General features: G+C 42.2%; 1 protein-coding gene across 12 annotated transcripts in view; it reads left to right on the top strand.

The window, feature by feature from the left end:
- LOC126865549 (probable serine/threonine-protein kinase yakA) overlaps positions 1–21802 on the top strand; it is a 398082-nt gene that overhangs the window by 168272 nt on the left and 208008 nt on the right. The gene's annotated exons all lie outside the window — the stretch shown is intronic.

The following is a 21802-nucleotide window of genomic DNA, read 5'->3' as shown; positions in this document are numbered from 1 at the left end:
TTCGCCACATAGACCAACCGACCAACAGGTACGCCGTGCACCGCGTCGTAAAGAGCCTCCTAACCGTAAAGCACCGACGGAAGTCTAATTTTTCTACCGGTCTCGCGGACCGCGGAAGTAGTCGTTCAAGCAGCCGTGTCTGCTCGACAAATACGCCTCGCCATTCTTCGAGCTTCTTCCAGAGAAAATTTTAACATCGCTACGCGACGTCCTTACGACGAAGCTTTCCGACGATCATCTTCTTCGACACCCGATCCAAGCCACGCTCTTTCTCTCTTTGCCTCTGACCCCGCCCGTTCTCTCCTTCACGAACGCGAACGTAAAGAGCGGTACACGAGAATACGAGTGCCAGAATTGACTTTGTAACGAGCAGTGTAATAACAAACGGGCAACGACGTGAGTCAAACGAATGGCTCTTTTACGAGTTTCGAGGGCGATGGCGTACACGGTGGTAGCGAGAAAGAAAGAGGAAATGACAAAGTCGAGGGTGGCAGCGAATGGGATGGACGGTCACGTATTTCTCTTTCGTGGCTCGAATATGCCAGGATCGAACCGTTAAAAGGATATTTCGTACGAATTTTTCGTGCATCAGGAAGGCGGATTCGATAAGACGTCGATGGAGTCGACCAAACGTTTCGCGTGACAGCCGATTTTCTACCTCCCTTTTGTTCCAACGCGATGATTTTGCGATTCGGTCACGTTTCCGAAGGTCGTGTAATGTGTCTAATAACGGACGTGAGATTTGCTAGGAAAGTAAATGATTTTTCGTAAACAAAACGGACGAAAGCGTCCTCCCGCATCGTTCGCGCGATGTGTTATCGGTGGAAAATTTGGCAGTTGTCTGTGGTTACGCCACCTCTGGCATACATCGCGTTTGTGAAACTTCAAAAATCTCAAGTAAAACAAACTTGAAACTAAATATCTAGATTAAACGTGAAATGAAAAGATAGACGATTCGAATAGACAATAGATTTCTGCACGTTGCACCTTCCCATCTTGAAAAACTCACGATTGCTAGCTTTCAGCTTGCAGGTGTAATTCGCGCTTTTCATTTACGACCGCGGAAGAACCGCGCGCTAGCTGCGAGCGGCGAAACCGTTGCGTTAAATAGACGTAATCGCGCCGGACGTTTCCCAGGCGTCTGGCACGGTCTACGAATTTCAGATCCGGCGGATTTTACACCAGCCGTAGGATTTTACGAGAAGAGCACGGTTAAGTCGCTTCTTTCTACCCGAAAGAGAAGAAAACAACCGAAATATCCTGCCTTTTCGACTCAAAGTAACACCATGACCGAGCTCAGAAACGCTTCTCGCCTTCGAATAGAAAGTGCAAAGGAAAATAGAAAAGAAACTGTTGGGCAAGAAAATCACCGACGATGAGAAAAGGGAGTTACTAGGTCTATCGTGCTAAAGTTCGTTCGAAAATTCGCTCGTTTTTATTACTATTGTTTTGAAAAAATCTGCGATTCGAAAGAAACCGGAAAGAAACTGCAAAACAACGATATCTGATATTGTATCTCCGACCTACCCCATGACCGAAGCATATACAAAAGCATGGAGAGCAAAGCGAAAGAAGATAGAGAGTAACGAAGCGACGACGTCGTGTCGGATACGGAGAGTTTAACCCAGTCGAGTACACAGGGTAGAGGAAGGTGGAGTCACGTAAGGGCGTTATTAAAAACGTGCCAGTAGGGTGGTAGTTTTTGAGGGCAATATGCGGCTGTTTGCTTCTCGACCAGAGCCAACAAGTATTCTACGGGCAACGGCCTGCACGTGGAGGCACGAAGCTGTATGGCATGGAGGCTCAACCACGGGGGGATGATACATCGCCGGTCGTCGTCGGTAGGTTGGACAAGGGGGTAAAGAGGAAGTACCCGAGTCCCTTTCTTCCTCTCGTTTCTCTCGCACGTTCTAACCCATGCCTTGTCCTCGAGGAGAACCACCCCTCTACCCCTCTAATTCGAGCCCGAACCGCCAACTCCCAATCTTCAGCCGCCACTCGGTTATTACTGGTCGGTCTCCTGGGAAGACGTTATTATCCGTGCGGCTCCTTCGCGATGAGTTTCTACGGGAAGCTGATTGACGGCGCGGAAAACTGCACCGGAGAACGTCTTACGTATTGACTCGACCGTGTCGCGACAGTGTTATCTTATTACTCCAGCTCCATTATGGTTCTCTGTGCCGTTGTTTCCTTCTTCTTCTCCCTCTCGTTCCTCCGCTGCTTCTTCTTCTTCCACGTCTTCCTCTTCTTCCTCCTCTTCTTTTTCTTCTTCTTCTTGTACCATAGCGAAAATCGTGTTTTATGCGGGCTTGATTGTTTCCTCTTTGTCGCGATTAGCTGGAGGTCGACTCTGGTCGACGAACCGAGAGTAGCCTTCCTCCGAGGAGAATGCCGTGGCTCGTGGGAAGCTGATTCGTATTGTTGCTAGGGATGTATCTTGCTTCGTAGTGGATGCAATTTGTTTCGGCAAGATGTTCAGCATCTTTGGGAATTGGGCAGGGTCATTTTGTGGAACCAGAGTGGCAATAAAGAAACATCGATACACGTTGATCATAATTATCGACAATTACGATAACCTGATACCCGATTATGGATAATTATCGATCGTTTCCAATGGTTTAAATTACGGATATTCTTACTCGAGGAGACGCGAAACAGAATTTTCAGCATAGCGGTGAATTTCTTCGATACGGATTGGTATATCGGTAAATATATCGAAAGATGTTTTTAACCGCAATGTAAACTGTAAAATACGTTTCTTTCTCGAGACGAAACTGCGAGCAAGATTGTCGAGCAGATAGAGAAGAGACCTCTCGAGGAGAAAAAGAAAAATATCGGCGGCAAGCTTGTGTTTGAGTTCGATCTTGACCACGTTAATTTCACTCGACGCGGGAGGTGCCACCGTTTTTACGATAAAATTTCCCTGGGAACGGTCTGACAGCGCGGAAAACTGACGGAAGACACATCGTATCGACTTTCTCGTCGAGTCACCGCATTAGCCTGTTTTCTGTCTGCGGTTTTACTTCCCTCGGAGCGGTGTATCGCTTTCTCGTTAATAATCAAGTTAAAAGATGTCTCAGCCGACGCTGTCGCGGAAGTGGGACGACATTTAAGACGAATCGGAACAGTTGGAATTAATTCTTTCTGCGTCGAACAACCTGATTTCGCTTAGAGACGTTTCAAAAGTTTCGTCTTATCTCTTTGTACTAAACGAACGTTCATTGTGTGTAAGGCATTATGTTTCCATTTTCTTTCGTTTGTTTTCTCTTTGCATAAACTAAATTGCTTGTTTATTAACATTATAATAGTGAGAAAAATTACACCTATCTGTAGCGTAGCGAGCGAATAATCTGGCAATAAGTTGGCAATAAAAATCGTCACACGTAACGATGATTCTACGATAGAAAAGTGTTCTGCCAAATGGCAAATATTACTATCCGACGCGTTTTCAGTACAATGGAAATTCGAAACGAATCCTTCCGACATTCTGCCACAGATCGATGAATAGCGATCGTCGCAGATTCATCGATGGGCGCTGGCGCGAGTAATCGTTGGAAACAGTTTTCTTTCGCGATCGTTGCCACGGGTTTTCCGAAAACCGACGTGAAAGCTCCGGAAAAAAATGACGAACACCTGCAGCTAGCCAGTTCGATAAATACCTAACTACAATAACGGGGCACCGTTCTACGTTTGACATTTTTTATCGAATGACAACCTTCTCCCCGTCGAAACATTTATCTTTCGATAAAGCGGTCCGACGCCGCGCCAGTTAATGCACAGTCTCCCGTCAAACATCTACTAGTGTAAATGTTCCTCCGACTATCACTACTTGAGCTTTCTTTTATTCTACTCTCACTTTGACAGCCTTCCGGATAATGCGGATAGTTTGCGATGCATCCAACCTACTTTTTTCTCTGTTCTCTCTTTGGCCATCACGTTGAATTCTATCAATATTCGTTCGTTATTTATCACGCCAATCTTTCATTTCTGCATTTATCTCTATATTTGCATTGCCCGCACGAAAATATAGAAAACAAGTTAGAAATCGAAATAGCACTCGGCAGAAAATGTCACCGTGTCGTAATTAAGCTTATCTTATTCGATAAAAAGTTTGCCTCGATTTTAAATTCCACGACACCGTCCACTTATTTCGCAGCACACGGTGTTCGCAAAAACAGGTACACGTTCGTCACTGGCTATCGTTGGTCGGTCGATTCAAATATCAATTTCGAATCGGAACAGCGTGTACGTACGGACGATAAAATGACTCGAGATAGTAGAAAGAGAGAAAGACAGGGAGAGGGGACGAAAAATACAAAAACCAGGGGGTAGGAACGAAGAGAATCGCAGGTGGTGGAAGCAGGCGCGAGAGGACGAAGAGGAGTGACTATCAACAGATGGCGTTTTAATCGTGACACTCTGGCTACAGGCTGAGGAGAAAAAGAGGGCAACTGGTTGGATAGATGGAGGAACACATCGAAATCGGGACGGAGTTGCAGAAATCACAGCGAACCTCCCGGAGAAGAGAAAAGTGGCGGAGAGACAGAGATAGAAACAGAGAGATAGATAGATAGATAGAGAGAGAGAGAGGGAGAGGGGGGGGGGCGGAGAGGGAGAGAGGGAGATGCGAGAAAAAGAGTGGAGAGAGCCGATGCTGCGCAGCCGGATAGTAAATGATTGTCGATTAAAGTGCCCCTCTCTCCCGTGCAGAAGCGGGCAGGGCCAGCGGCTCGATTGACAAATGGTTTGCGAAATCTGCATTCGCTGCGAAGTATTCGCTTGCCAATTCGGCTGGAAGTCGCGCGCGTACACGTAGCCGGCCATTTGTTCGTTGTCCGTTCTACCGTGAACGAACGGAAGAAATAAAAATGTACGCTCTCTCCCTGGACTCGGTTGGGTTCGTTTGTCCGCCACGACTATGCCGATCCATCCGTCGATCCTTGCTTCGCAACGATCGATTCGACCAAAGTTATTGTCCCTCTTAAACCCTCTATCGCAAAAATTTTGTTTCCTTATCGAAGGGAAAAATTGTGGTTCGTTGTACTTTTCTTTTTCTCTGTAATCTGAAATCTGCCAACTAAAAATGGAAAAAGAAACTCCGACGCTCTAAAGTTCAAAATCGAAAAAACAACCAAGAAAGCATCTGACCGAATAAAAGCCAGGCCATAGAGAACGCTAAATGCCACTAGAGCCGCGTAGGTTCCATTAAAACATATTTCACTTCGGTGCAGTTCAACGGGGAGCAAAACGCGAAATGGAAGAAAACAGAATAATTGCTTCTCGAAACACACGAAACTTTGAAACGCATAACGCGACGTTCCTACGTTTCTACGTTTGTACGTTCCTAGAATAATAGAAAAGACGAACAAACGAAGCAAGTATCGTACGCAGTTGCGATGAAATAGACACCGTTTTATCGCGATAATTTTCATCGTACGCAACGCCCACGCATCCTTTGTCAAAGACATCGGAAAGAACGAGAATGGCGGATCCTTGATAGGCCATACGACAATCATACGTCGCGATTAAGTTTCGTCGAAAACACGTGGAAAAATTGCATTCGACGCTTGACTAATTTCCTGCAATTATACACAGGGCCCGGTCCGATGAAAATCAAGATTGGCTTTTCAACAGTTGTGTAAAATTACCGAGAGAATTGATTAATGTTGATTGATGTTTCGCTGCGATCGTGGATTAACAGTGATGTGGAATTACGGTTACGTCGGCTATGTATTGGTCGACAATGATCGCAAATGTGGACAGCTGGGATCAGCTGATGGAATATTAGTTTTGGAAGTGGTGAATGATTTTAGAAACACCGTTATATCTGTATCTGGAAAAATATTTCTATTGTATTTAAATTTAACGTCGGATCGTTCCTCTGCGTAGATTAGCAATATCGATTACAGCTCAATTATAACTCGGAGTAAAAGATCAGTTTTATTTTTATATCTACTAGTTTTATATCGCTAGTAATTATTGATATCGATAATTAATACTAATTAGTCGAAAGCAAGTCTGTTTTAGACCGATAAAAGAGAAGATCTTTTACCTGCCTTGCTTATGCTACATTATCCCTATTACATAATATATAGGTACTTGATATTGCAGTTTAAATATAAGCGTAAGATATCCATAACGAATTGTACGTTGAGCTGTGTTTAAGTCACGGTATGATGATTCTTTTCGAGTTTCAGTGAAGATCTATTCTACTTGCAACTGAAACTCGAAGCGTTTTACGTAATTTCACGAGTGACGCAAGAAATGCTTTGAATTATGATTAAGTATTATTGTTGAATTAATGATAAAACATTTAGCATAAAGAATTTGTAATTATCAGTTACAGTTTTAGTTTTAATCGCATACTTTTAATACAATTGTAAATAACAAAATTTAATTTGATAATTTTTAATTAGATAGGAACGAATGAAATAGAGTTAAGACAAGTGCGGAATTAGAGTTAACAAAGCAATTAATTCGATGAAAGTAAGATAGGAAAATTGAAAAGAAAAGATTCGAGTTATTTCAAAACGAGAAGTACAAGTCGGTCTTTTTCTACTTAAATCCCGATTTATTCGATACTTTCGTAAAGAGCGTTCGCACCTCGCCAAAACGTTTGCTGTCTCGCGTATATCGAAGTTGTCTAAACAAAGAAAATCCTTCTAGCGCATCGAACAGACTCGCGAACTATTTTTGTCACAAGTAAATCATTCGCAAACTATTCGAAGCACGTTCGAACGGTTCCCTAAGCATTTGAATTCTAAAGTCTCTTTCGAATTCACGATCGTTCGATACATCGATGGTGAAAAACGATGCCTTTTACGCAATAGGGTTTCTATTACACGGGGATAAAGAACAACGAAGAGCGCGTTTAATCTTCTTTTTCCATATCTTTAAAAATTCGACACAAATTTTGTATTTGCCAATAATCTTTATTTCAGTTTTTGTTTGTTCCGTTTGACCAAGGCTTTTTAATCAAGTAACTTTTATTAACCTGTTGCTGTATAAAATCGAGTTACTATATTCGTAATGGAGATTATGTTTTAAATAAAACAAAAACGAGTTGTTCTTTCGTTTTTTCTCTACTGGTACATGCAGTTTATATAATTGAGTATTATCGGATATAAATACGATATCTGTATAATATGCATATTACAGTACTATATTATATCTACAATTGCATCGGACGTGTATTTTGGTATTTGTAAAAATATTATTTCAATAAGGAATTAATTTAAGATATATAAGGTAATTATACGATATAAATGTATAAATTTCTTCCCTCTGAAGCGAGGTAGTAACACTAATTTTAAAGGAACCAGAATTTTTTCGCTATAATATAATTTTTCATAAACTGACATTTAGTATTCGTTAACACAACCGTAAATCAAGAACTAATAGTATAGAAATAGTATAAAGAGATAGTATAAAAGTGTACAAATTACAATAATTATTATTGTAATAAATTGCCGGGGTAGTAATAAAACCAAAAAAACGATTAATTTACTGATTATTGTTACAACGGAAAATTTATATTTCGCGCTATCGAAACGAAGAGCGTTAACTTTTTCTCCTTTGCAAATAGTCAGGATGACTTTGAGCGGTACCGTGGCGAAACTCTTTACTACCTGAATCTTCACCGCGTACACATCGACACTTCGAGAAAATTTCTAAATATTTGAGATTGTTAAACGGTATCTGATACTTCCAGTAATTTATAATCCATATATTTTAAGAATTTTATCTGTAACTATCGAATCGTTAGTTTGTTTCTATAGTATTTAAATACTATTTAACGGTAAATATTGCCCAACCCTAAATTAGGATAAAGCTGACATGTAAATTTTGACGATCCGCGACATTTCCAAAGTAAGATCTGGAACGTTGTAGAGTTTCGATGACTTCGATGAGAAACTTTCGTCAGTTCATCTGAAATAATTCATCCCGATTCGTCCGAACTCGCGGATACGAATTCCCTCCTGTAAAGAGAGCGTAATATCAGTGAAAGTTGAACGTTTTGTTGCTAGCTACAGTCCGCGCAATTTCGAACGTTCATCTTTCCGACTCATTGACTCATTGGAGAAAAGTAGAAAACTCCTCTTTCCGATCGGACTTTGACACGTGTTACGTGTCGAATTTAAAACTCTACCAAAGTTTCTTTACGATTAATTAATTAATTTTCCAATCATGGAAATGAATACGTTTCATTTTTAAGCTTAAAAAAGATTACGCCTTATTTTTACTATCCACTTCGCTTTTGTTCTGAAATACTTTTGAATAATTATTTTTATGAAAATATGCATGCTGTAATTGTATTGGTTTCGGAGAAAAAATTGGAGATATTCCTACAACTGCGAGTATCAGAACTGTTAAAATTTTATCTGAAAAAAAGAAAACAGTTTACTTGGAGCAACCTAGTAAACCAGTTTTATGGAAGAAACGATGGAAATTGATCGAAGGTCCTGCGGTCACGAATGAAACAACGTTAAAAGTTGCGATAATTTACAAGCGACGGACACAGACAAACGTAGAACCATCCGAATTTTTACAAGATACAAATATAGGTATATCGTGTATAGGTATCTGTCTGTAGTTTCGACGTGGATTTCTCTAGCTAATATTCCGCGCTCACGGTGGTAAACCGAGATTTGAACACGGAGGGGCTGGGGGTTGGTTTCATGGAGAAATCATCGGCCGGATAGACTGGCTATTCAACGATCAAAATTTCCAATCAGCGGTATTAAAGCTTGTTCGCTATATTATTCTGTCTGTTCCGATCTACTACCACGATATTCATTACCAAATATTTGACATTAAAATAGAGAATGGCTCGATGCTTTTTCTCCATCGATCAATCGTTTTTCCATAGAATTCATCTCGTTTCTTTTGTTTTCTGCTTCTTTAGGACCGTTCTTTAATATTTGCTTCGTCTATATGAAAATTTACTTTAGCAGAAGCTTTTTACCATTCTCATATAGTCGACGGATATTAAAAACAGAGATGTGTAATTATTACTTATCGATTTTAATCACAAAGCTATTTTTAAAAAAGAAGTCGCCGTTTTATATTTTTTACATACGAACGTACCTAAATATTTCCTTTCGATCGAAACGATTAATTAAACGAAATTAGTTGTCTCCCGTCGTAAATCAGCAAGTCTGCCAATCAGTGGCTGCGCAGTTTGTTCGATTCGTTAAAACGTACGATATTCCTTCCAATCAGTCATCGTTTCCTTCTTCGAGAAAGCCTGATTTGCCTAATTTAGTTCCCCCGGGTAGCCCCAGGAAAACGACGTAAATCAGACTCGTCCGGAAAGAAATTGGAAACCTATCAGCCGGCTGGTTTATTGGTTTTGTAAATCGGCGCGTAACTCAGAATCGAGTGGCAGACCGTTTGACGGGGTGGCAATAAACAAAAACGCAAGGCGTACCGATGGCACAACACCTTTCGCCTGCTTGGCCCGGCACCGTCACCCCTTCCTGCCCTCGGGGTGATAAATCCAGCCGGGCCGTACTCGCCGTTCGCCGCCTTCAAGTTTTTAACTTCCGCAACTTTCTTATTTATGTGCGGCACGTACAGGAATAGATTTTACCCGTTAAAGTTCCTCGCGCCCCGTTGAAATAAACGAGACCTCGACGGATCGATCGTACCAGGGGTTCTTCGCGCAACGACACCTTACCTCCCTCTTTTCTTTTTTCGTCTTTGCTTTTTTGTTAACTGTCTTTCCCTGACGAGGAAACTTTTCCCACGCTAACCGTGGGAAAAAAGAGGAAGTTGGTGTAATTTTGAAATTCATCGTTATAGCAGATAGAATTAATTCGCTGATCGGAGAATCTTGGAATTGTCAAACTGTTTGCACCGAATTAGCGAACAATTAGATCGAGAACAACGGTTTTCCAGATACCGAGACGAATGTTGATTAATCGTTCATCGGTAGCTGTTTGTTATTTGTCAAGCTAAACACGACGAAATCAGGTTAGCTCCCGAGACACCTTGGCCAGCCCTTCCAGTGCTTTAGATGGCATCCTTTCATGCAATATTCAAAGCTGCCAGTATCAGAGATCGCGTTGTGGTTCCAGCATCCTTACTTCCGATACAGATCCCGTGATTCGAACGATCAATTCCGTTGGGAGATCGTAATTCAATAAAAGTAAATGCAATTTTGGCAAATCTACCATGTCTCTGTAAATTCGCTGAATGTCCTGTTCGATGATCGCGCGAATCTTGCTTTGCGACGATCGGTTCAATGCTAGTTAATCGTCGATTTTCGAATATCCGCGATAATGAATTTTAAAAGCAATTTCTAATTTCTGGGATGCACGGTAAATACAGCAAATCGAACTTAATGAACGACGAACCACCGGTAAATATGTACGTTCCTATAGACTTTCGACAGGATTTTGTACTTTCGATTGTATTTCAATTTCAAACGCGCTATGATTTGTTACATTGTGTGTATTTGTTGAGAATTTCGATGATTTCACGAGTGACTCCCTATCCACGACTACTGATTCGACTTTCGCGTACTGCGTGTGAGTTTTAAACGCAATTTGATAAATCTCGTTTCGATTCAAACAAACGTATCGGAATTCGTTCGTGTTATTGGATTTTGCTAGTATCTGAACGAGTGAATTCAAAACTTTTATATGCAAGTTCAAAGTCGAAAGACCGCGTTACAGGGATTTTCGGTATTTCCAGGATTACGAGTACTGGATTCATAGTCGCGGTATCGTACATAGTTATGAAATTGTCGATCGCAGAAGATTAATATGCATGCAGTGTATATCCAGATAACCTTTTCGATTTCTCCGTATAGGATTTAATTTCTCGCCGTTGATGCAATCGAAATTTCTCATATCCATTGTTAGAAACCTTTTCGTCTTTTGCTCTATCTGAAAAAGCGTTAAATGTCTTCCTGTGAAATCTGATAGAATTGTCCGTTCACGAGGAGATCGCTGGCTAACGACTCGAAGAAGAGCGTTCAGAGGATAGCTACGTAGATATTTGTTGCTTACATCTCCGAGGAAGAAATAATTTCATATACGATATAGCGTTACTAATAGAAAACAAGTTTTGATTCGCTTGTGTAATCTTTAAGATGAATTTGTTGCTGAGATACCACAGGCATCTCACGTACAAATTCACCTTTGAGTGATCGATTAAGAGGTTAAAAAATGGGATGCGAAACGAGCCAGTGTGTAGGTTATATATGTATCTGATGTATCATGTGTGTATCTGATTAATTATCTGGATACACAAGTATATAAGTAGTATAATACATTTTACGAGCAGACATATCAAAGTTCTTCGCTTTAAATACTCCTCGATAACCGTACCAGTACAAGTTCGACTTTCGAAAATATTAGATCCACACTTTGCTAGATCGAATCCACAACGCTTATCACAGCCACCCCTTTCCCCAAACCCCTTCTACCTATGACGTGCAATTTCTCAGATTCGCTTACCATAAAATTGTCTTTCTTTGTTTCAGGTGAGTGAACGGATTTTGAAGTAAAGCGTATCGCGGTATTCTTATTTCGTGCAACACGAAACGACGAAACACGGTATGACGTCAAAATATCATTTGACGAACGGCTGCGATCGTCGATTCGTAGGTGAGTTTTGACCGATACGAATGTGCCAACGATGATACCGCGTCGTGGTTAGTATTTCGTGTCCCTTTCTACTTTTTATAAATTTTTAGAAAACGAACGGTCCGTTAATTACGCCAATTTAGCTTACAATGTGTTATATATCAAAGACATGCAGGTTACAAAGAAAAGAAATCATTTCTAGCCTTACGTGGTTTTCTCGTTTACGGTTGATTATCTTGGGTTACCTAATTTAGCCCGAGTATGTAATTAGAAATTAACACGTGTATCTCTTCCATTAACAAGGCTCATACATAAAGAAAGAAGGAAACATTAAATGAATTTTAATTTGAAACAATGAATGATAATGTCAATTTTCATAACTCCACTCTTATACATTATATAGATATTTATTTCTGTTTTGTCTAGTTTGATATAATTTAACAATTCGTTTGATACTTTGGATAACCATCGATAATACTTTTTGTGCGAAAACATGTTAGAACGTCACTTTGAATTGTCTATTTTGCGACTGTAGTGCTACATTGATAAAAATCGCGCAGTTATTTTCCATTTTTCTCTCGTATGACATTTTAAACGATTAGTAGCAATTTAAATGTTAGAAAATCGCGTGAAACGGGTTTTTAAGGAAACAATATTTTTGTAACCGGTGATAACCAGAGCTTGTATCGTTCTATGGACGCTACAACGATTTGACTTTCATTAGTTCTCCAATCTTGCTTATCCAACTGAACTATCCATCTTCATCGAGTCTTTGCAATGGCAGTTCTGCAAAGTTTTCGTCAAACACTGGTTTCCAAACATGTTGCACAATTTCGTCGGTAATGGACTGAATAGAGCTTAATCGTCTACCACGAAATTGTATACTTTAGAGCGTTCTTTCCAACTCGAACTTCATCTTTTGATTTATTATAAAATTATTATAAAGTACAAGATTGAAATTTACCACGATTCGATTTCTGAGCGTTCGGTCTGTCAAACTACGAGCTATCTCGTGAACTATATACACTTTGTTAACCGAGAAATTGCAACAGAGTTGTGCGAATTACCGATACATGGATTATTCCGTGGAAATTCGAAACTATCGGTTAGTTAGTTTCGAGTAACCAATTGGCATTCTGAAAACGTTGAAAATAACGATCGCTTACAAGAGTAACATTTGCAAAAATTCGGGTAAAAATAAGGAGGCAACGTTTTCAACGAATATTAAAAAGGCTAGTGATTTGCTACAACAAATGATAAACGTTAGATCGTATATTTATCTGGTAAAACGATCGATTCTTTTATGGAACGAAGTGTTCCATATAGAAAAAGATTATTCCACGATACTAGATATTCTACATCGTATTAAAAGAATCAAAATTTAAACTTGATACAAGAGGAATTTAAATAGATGAGAGCACATGTATTTTCGTTACTGGCCAAAGTAGTCGTCGATCCACAAACGGGTCATCGATAGATCGAAGAATCTACTTCTCAGCAAGAAGCGAGAATGAAGCTAGATAAAAGAGGTATTTTTTCACGCTCGTGTATTATGCATACGCGTATCGGTGTTATCGTGGATCGGTGGTAGATTGCACGCGACCGATAAGAGAGCTAGTGGAGGCAGAAAGATGGGGAGAAACGCGGAAGAACGCGGAGGAGATTGAGAGAAAGGGCGAGCGAGGTAGATGAAAGCGAGAAGAAGGCGAGAACTCTCCTCCGTGAAGATGTACTATCGCTGCTGAATTATTGAACAGTGCACTCTGGCTCGGCTCGTTCGCATATTCCAACATCTATACCGACTCAATTTTGCCCAGTATTATTGTCTCGTAGCTGGGGCTGGCGTCGCGTTGGGGTCGAACGAGAGAAAGAGCAGGAAGATGGCGGAACGCTTGTGCGCGCGACGTGTCATCGCAAGGATCCGGTGTAAATTATTTCACGATTTTTTTCGAGGAAACTCGCACTCGGAATTTGCGTAATGAAATTCCGCGGCGTCTTACGGAGGCCTGGTTAATATTTTATCGAAGCCCGGTATATCCGATCTCGTGCGCGCCTTCGAGTGGTCCGAGACTTTGACTAGATCCTCGACGATACGTTGTTATCGTGGAAAGAGCGAACGTTTACAGCTTGAAGTTTATGCGAGGAAGATGAAAGGGAAGACCGAATGAAATTACGATGTAAATTCGAAATTTCCATTTGTAAATGGGGATGACCGATGGAGAACGAGTGATTCTTCGAACGGATCAGCACCGAAACTCGTGCAAAAGATCTCTTTTTCAAAAGAACAAGGAAACTATCGACCAACTATTCGTTTCATAGACTACACTTCTAAACGACACTTTTAGCAACCACCGAACGACGTCTTAAACTATCGGCCAGATGACAGACCACGATCGTTGACCGTGTTCTTTTCGATGTGTCTTGTAATGCAAACTCTGCGCTGATCTGCGATCAAGGCGTAAATTTCAAGCCACGAAAAGCCTCGAGATTCAGCGGTGTCGTTACTTTACGCGCGGCACGATCTACTCGATGGAGTGCCACCAGAGAGTGGAACCGAACAGAGGGTAATTCAGGTTACACGCTCGGCTGTAATGGGTGGTTTGACCGGGTTGCCGTGTTCTTGGTGGTTAGTAGCACGTTGGATGTTACTTGGTGTAGGAAAATGCAAGGGAGAGGCAAGAGGGCAGAGTTTGGCGTGGGATGGTCGACAGGTCGAAGGAAAAGGAGCGACGAAGGCGGAGAAGAAAGGGGGATGAATGTATGAGCTTCGGTTTGGCCGGCGCGGCGTCGGGATTCCTACGAGCCCGTAGAAACTTGCTGCTTGCTCATAAAATGCAAACGGGCAGCAAGTTAAAGTTTAGACAGCCTCCCCTTTTGCACAGCCCGCTACCAACCCCGTGTCAGTCCGTTCAGCCATTCTGCGAAGCGTGGCGATCCTAGTCACCCGGTGTAACCAACCACCGCCAACAATAATGAAATCCATAAATCCGGAAGAGAACAGGGAACACCAGTGCGCAGACCAGCCATCTCTGCGTTCTTCTTCTTCTTCTGCTTTCCTTCTTCTTCTTCTTCTTCTTCTTCTTCTTCTTCTTCTTCTTCTTCTTCTTCCTCTACTTCCTCTTTTTCTTTCGTGTACTTCATGGGTGTACATTTTCTCTCTTTCTCTTTTTCTTCTTCTGGTTCAGTATCCTTGAGGAGGTGTTCGTTTGTGTTTTGCCTTCCCGCATTGTTCTCTTTGTGAGAATTCTGTCTTCTCTTTTGACTACTTCTCTTGTTAAGATGCTTACACTTTTGTGCCCTCTCTTTTTTTTTTTTTGCGTTATAAGCCTTGGTGCTATTCATACCGCTGTTTATGCTGTAAGTTTAAAAGGTAACCTGTCGTCCCTTTGAAGGGAAATTTGTTTTGTACAATACGAGTTCGTAATTGCTACTTTTCTTACTTTATTCGAGGATATGGAGAATGCATTAAACGAAACGTTACGGAAACGTTGAGTCGCAGATAGGTTTCGTAAAATATAGAATGAAACGATAATAAGTATATTTAACGGTAATAACGATTTAATCGCGCTATGACTCTTGTTTCGTACGATTAATATACTCTGCCACGTTCCTTCTCCCTGCCTAAATGAGTCATGGATTTTCATGTTTTGTGATTGGTTCATGCATGATGTCACGTATGAAATGGTTCTGTCTCGTCTTCGAGGTCATGAAAATTCTCGTATTTCTCGGTAATCGTACGAAGAACCGGTATCCTTATAATAAGAGATGTTTCATCGGGCGACCTACCGCATTTCACGACTCGTTGTCTGGGTCTTGTGGCAAGTGGTCATAAAACAATTGACCATTAACAAAGACTCGAGGCCAACTGTGAAAATAATCCTACGATATGTATACACTGTGTGTAGTATACACGTAGATATATACCGTCGGTCCTTGGTATCTTTGCCATCTTTCAAATTACAAAGCGCAGCACACGTCTCGTTTATTCGTTTCCTCGTTCAGCTTAGCCATCGATCCTCAACTCGAGGTCGAAATCTACTTGGCCGAAAGCGTGTTTTCTACTTCCCTCGTGTCACCGTACGAGCTTACGTATTATGTACTTGCATATACACACTCGCGGTGTACTATGACAATGTGTGTCGGCGAAGGTCCCCGTAGCTTCTAGTTCCGCTTAGATGTACCTCCGTAGAGAGTACGGAACATGTGGGTGAAGTGAAATATCGATTGTCACGTGGTTTCGCGGCTCGGTTCTCCGGCGACGTCGAACGTGCCTCTGATTGATTCGACGCCGCGTCGCGCCGCGGCGGGGCAACCCATCTACCGTCGAAAGAGCAAGGGAGAGGGAGGTAGCAGGAGAGAGAGAAAATTGTGTCGAGGAGAGAGTATTGTTATGCTAACTGAATCTCGATGACTTCCCATCGATCGAGCTTACCGATACGGAACACTTGGGAATCGCGAATTTTCCCATTCCCGGGGCCTCGTATCGCTGGCTCCTTTGCCCTTTTCTTTTTCCTTCCTTTCTCCTTTTTCCATGCACGAATAAAGGAATCGTTTCGTTTTAGAGTCGCCGTCTGCCTACCTCTCTTATCCCCCATCCCTTCGTGTCTCCTCTCACTTTCCGAGTTTCTCGTTATTAGTTTCCTTTGTATTATATTCCAATAATATGGCCAGGGGCCGTGTATTCGAGAATAGGAATGTTTTCTGAAAATCCTCGAACAATGATGAGATTCCATGGGCAAATCCGCTATAAATTTTACGACGAACTCGTTCCATTTCTGGACGAGGGATAAGCCTAATAAAATTCGACGCGTGAGACGTCAAAGTGCCAAATTGTGCAACTATCTGACTATAGATCACCGAATCAACGAGACTGTTTACGAATCTTGGACTATTCTCGTTGTAGTACTATCCACGCTGTATTATAATAGCGACTAATCGTTCTTTCGGAAGATATCCGTGCGCAGAGTTATGTGTGTCCCAGACGAATCTTTGTAGTGAGTTTAATCGATGATGAGCGATCGATCACAACGAAAATTGATATAGGTGTTTGATTGGCGTATTGGATATTAAATTGCGCGTTTAGGCGGAAACCTATGCGATTATATGCAGGCTGCTCTCGTATTGTGTACGGTTTGTTGGACTTGGATAATTGTTGGAATTGGACGACGATCAGGATACGTGTAGTACGAGGAGATCGCCTGCGCTAACTTCTCTCTGTAAATTTATTGCGTTCTACGAATGTAAGGCTTTTGAATAAGATTCCTTGAAACTCGTGCACGAAGCGACTGACTTGCCTATGGGAAAAGCTACGTTCTATTTAATTCCCACAACTCCTACATTTACATGAGAAATACAGTTATTGGCCATTTCTTTTACCAAAAGTACATCCATATAAGACGTAAAATCGAATAAATTTTTACGATCCTTTGTACCGGAATTCTTACTTATACTAATGTTGCTCGTATCTTACGTGCAGCAATCGCAATTCCACTTTATCGCACACCTGTGTATCGATATCTCCATCGATAAAGGAAAGATTTTGATTCCGGTACCTTTTGTCGCTGCTGAATCGATATGGACGGTAAAATCGGAAACCGTAAGGTCCATGATACACGAAACGTAATACGCGTAACAATATTCGAATACGAAAATATCTAAAATCTAGTTTAAAGTATATTTTAATTTGATACATGCCTATTTATTTACAAGTCGACGTTATTAATGCATAAAGTGACTAACGAACTAAGAATTGCAAAAATTGAGAAAGAAACAGCCAATGTATATCAAAGCAAAATTAGATCGCAGGAACGGAAAGGCGCGTGTTTACTCTCCTCCGCTTTGACGAAATGTTTCGAAAGCAGGGTGCAAGAAAACGGTGGTAAATCCGGCCACGATGTTTCGTGATATTTCACGGACGAGCCGAGTTCCAGCGATTTCCGTAGCAGCAAAGTTGGAAGAAAGTTGAGCTCGTCGCCTCTTCCTCTCGTCCTTCAATTTCGGTTTTCACATAATTTATCCCTCACGGTAGCTTCCGCCCGCGAACTTTTCCCCCGGCAGAAATTAGTGGGGTGCCCCTTCGATCCTCTTCTCGCGGCCTTCTGTTGACATTTTCCCCGTGAGAAGAGACAGCCTTCTCTTCCAGCCAGGGTAGAACGGAACTCTATGTTCTTCTGTATCCGTGTCACGAAGCGAGCCGACGAAGAAAGTGGCAAACTCGCCAATTGCGATTCTCTTTGGAATTAACGTTCCACTCCCGGACAACAATTACGACTACCATCAACGTCGCGTGCACGAATACACCAACGGCGTGGACATTTACATGGAAAAGGTCCTCCTTCGGAGCGACCCTCTTCATCTCCTTTACCACCCATTTCTTGGTAACGTAAGTCTGAGTAGTTGAGAGAAGCGGATTCCTCTAACTTTCGGAATTTCTCGAGAACGCCTTCGTTCGTGACAAATTTTCGAATTCCGATGCCTTGAAATTTTTTCAATTGGAGCACGTGAACTTGTGCAATTTTACATAACTGAAACGATACGTATCGTTAGGGAACTGATGTGTTTTCCTTCGAGCTCGAAACCGATAATTACCTCGAAAACGCCGCTTTAATTACATGGAAAAGTGATTAATTAAAACCTAAACCAGCTCTGTACTTGCCACGTTCGTCGAGAAAAACCACGATTCGCAGAAACAGGATACTCTCGATCCCGTGCAGATCGAATTTGCAGCATGTCGACAGTTTCGTCATGCTCGAGATTACTTAATCTATATTCTCTGCGTGAACCTCCCGAAGAATATCGAAACTGAGTAGGGGACCGGCGACAGAAAGAGATTCGTTGAAACGTCGCGTTCGAAAAGTGCGCAAGGATACGCTGTGTTACGCGTTCGAACAGGATATACACGCGATTTCGTGCCGTTCTTTCCATCTCTATGAGCTATACACGCGCACACGCGTCTGTATGTACGTGTGCACGTTTCGCCACCGATACACGTACACGGTGTACACGCGTGTCTAGTCGTCGTCGTGCCGAGGAACGAATGGAAGGAGGAAAGCCGGAGAATAGAATGTATATTTGGGAACAAATACAATTTGAATGAATTAGCAGTAAACTGGAAATGGGCAATCCAGGGTTACCTGACCCGAGGGTTACCCCTCGCCTCGCCAACCCCTGTCTTCGTTCCCTCTTCTTGCTCACTTTCACTGCAGCTTCTTCTTCCGCCTCCGTCTTCTTCCCTCGCGTTCACCGTCGTTCTGGTTTTCTTCGTTGCGCGTGCCACACGGTTGTCGCTCTTTCTTCCGCCGTCTCGCCGTTTCGAACCTCCCCCTCTGGCTTGTGTAACCCCTCCGCCGATCTAAACGATATTTTCGAAGGCAAATTCCGCCACAACAGAGGGAAACATCGTACTTGGAGTGCTTTTCTCTCCCGGTTACTTTTCTCTTCTCCGACCGAGGAATACCACTGTCGCTGCCATCGCATCTTTGTCCCTTTGTCCTTGCAGCAGCAACAGCAGCTTCCTCCAACGCGAGTAAACAGAATTCGACTTCTCGAAGATTCGTCGATACTTTGCGCCGCCCCCTTGTTCGCTTCTACAGGTTCCACAGCCGTGGAATGGCTCTTACTTAGCCTTATAAGGGTTGTTCCGTAACATCCATCGTTCGCCTATGTACCTATATGTACATATATATCGATCAGCTTTGACGCGGAACGTGTAAGCTCGTTTCTCTTACTTCTCCGCACTTGTGTATACTTGATAGCATACTTTCCGGCGTACCACGATACCGACTGACACATGGGGTGTATAATGACACTGAGATGTAGGAATAAAAGTTGTTGGAAATTAGTCTGATCGTTTTCAGGAGTTTCAAGTTTCTCGGCGCGGTGATCTTGGAATTTAACTCATTCGACGCGACAGCTTACAACTTAGGATTAGTAGAATTAACATCTTAACGAGGATTGAATAATCGTTTCACCCCGAAACACAACGATATAAGTTTAACGTAGCTAAACACTGCAAGACTAGGGGGTTAATCAACGGCTATTTTTCACAAGGACGTTAACTCCTTAGCGCTTTAAAAATTCCTTTTGCTACACCCATCGTTCCTTTCTAGTGGCTTCCATATTTGACGCGTCATTGGTAAATTCAAGTTTATAGAACCACCTTCTTCTCCAACCTTTTCCGCTCGAGAGGGAAATTAGCTACGTTTCAAGACTCAAGATAGCCTAATTGCAATCTCAGAACGGCACTAATTCGCCAAACCACTCTGTCTCATTGAACCAGTTTTGCTTCGAGAGCAAATAATTAATGTATTTACGTTAGGAGCAATCATCGATACGATAAGTCATCCGTGACAATAGCCAGTAGGGCTTTGACATATCAGTACGTCATCCGTTGCGGATAGATCAATTTGTATTTCCAAGGAGATTAGTTATCCGATGCTTAACGTTACGTTATCAGACGATGTGTTCGGTTACTGGTTTACCGAGCAATTTATTTTCGATCTCGTTAAAAAGCGGTTAGAAGCGCAGCTATATGTAGTTTTTAAAAATCTGCCCGGCTCTCGCCCTCGTTACGTATTCTCTCTGTACTTTACTCTTCGTGCACTTGTTTCCGCTATCTTTTGTTCCTTTTAACGCGTACTCGTTTAGTACATCTAGGTTTTCGCTTTTTCGGCGCTCGATCGTTCGTTTGCCCTGCGTTCCATGGGTCTTCTGTCTTATTTGCATCTTGGGGAAACTTCTGAAATTTCATTATTTAAATTATATGCGCTGATATTCTAAGATTTCTATTCAAAAATAGCCCTGCACCGCGATCGTGTTATAAGCTTTGGCAAGAAAGGCCTGGCGCGTTCTTTCGCGTGTCCTAGGACGGAACGGTAACGATATTTCTTTCGAACCTACACTTTATCCTTCTCCATTCCACAAAAATGTCTCGATTTCCATGGAATCTAGCGCGTAAATGCTCTTCCAACGGATTTACATGTCGGCGACGTCGGCAAAACACCGGTCACAGACGGGAAAGGGAAAACGTTTTCTCGTCGACGAAAAATTATCATTTTCGCCCGAGCGCAATAAGTTTCCCGTTAATCTGGTCGCTACGCGGACGTCCTTGCATTATTCTCGGGGAAAGATTCGTAATGCTTACCCCATGAATAATGCACCGGTCCCCGCGGGGCAAAATCCCACCGCTACATACTTTCAGTTAATCTGACAGTTCGAAGTAGTTTTCAAATAGTTCCGGCGGACGTAAGTCGAGTTGAACTCAATCTTCGCATTATCCACTTTCGCCAGGTTATCATCGTCCTGCTCTCAGCCAGGGTAAAGGAGACTGGATAGGGAAGAGAGTCTTTCCGTGTACGGAATCGATACGTGACGTAAGAGAGTCGACAGAATTAATAACGCGACGGGGGAACGAGCGTGGTCGGTCGCCACGTAAAAATGCGCTCGTTCCTTCGAAGATCTACCAATTTATCGAGAATGTCGCCTTTATCCGAAGAATTACGATCGTTCTTACTTCCTTTGAACTCTTCCTTTTCAAAATATAATCTTGAACTAACCATTTTCATTTCCGAGTTAAAGTTGTTTCCATCTTTCACAGCATTCCAATTACGTACATATGAAATACTTTTGTATCGTCTCAACTAACGCAGATATTCGTCCAGAAACGTACGAGTTTTGCAATACATATGTAATTCCATTAAAAAATTTTCGTAACGCTAAATCACGAAAGCGAGTTTCAGAAGAGCGTGTACGTTTTCTTTTATTTTGCAGCTCCGACACTCGTTCGTTCTCCACCTTTTCCATAGATCACACGAGAACAGGGGGCGTCTACGTTGACGGCATTGACCCCTTTCGGAAGTTCATAAACCGTTAACGATCGTGTATCTGACGATAATTACTCTCCACCGTGAAACGTCATAAATTTCCCGTGAAATTTGCCATTTACGCCTGACCTTATCTCATCGTGCCCTCGTATGCTCGTTCTCTACCCTCCTCTCATCCTCGCGTGTACCTCGCTACCGTCTCTCTCTCTCTCTCTCTCTGTCCCCCCTTCTCTCTCTCTCTCTCTCTCTCTGATTCTCCGTTTCTCTCGGCGAAGCCGCACACACACGTGTATATCGATGTTAAAACCACGGGGTAAGCCTCGAGGGTAATTAGAGTGCGCGGTGAACGAGACAGTACGGAAAATTGAGGTATCGAACAATACGATG

Source organism: Bombus huntii, chromosome 5, assembly GCF_024542735.1.
Source record: "Bombus huntii isolate Logan2020A chromosome 5, iyBomHunt1.1, whole genome shotgun sequence".
NCBI lineage: Eukaryota > Metazoa > Arthropoda > Insecta > Hymenoptera > Apidae > Bombus > Bombus huntii.
The sequence above is the reverse complement of the archived record's forward strand: the minus strand, read 5'-3'. Positions and strand labels throughout refer to the sequence as shown.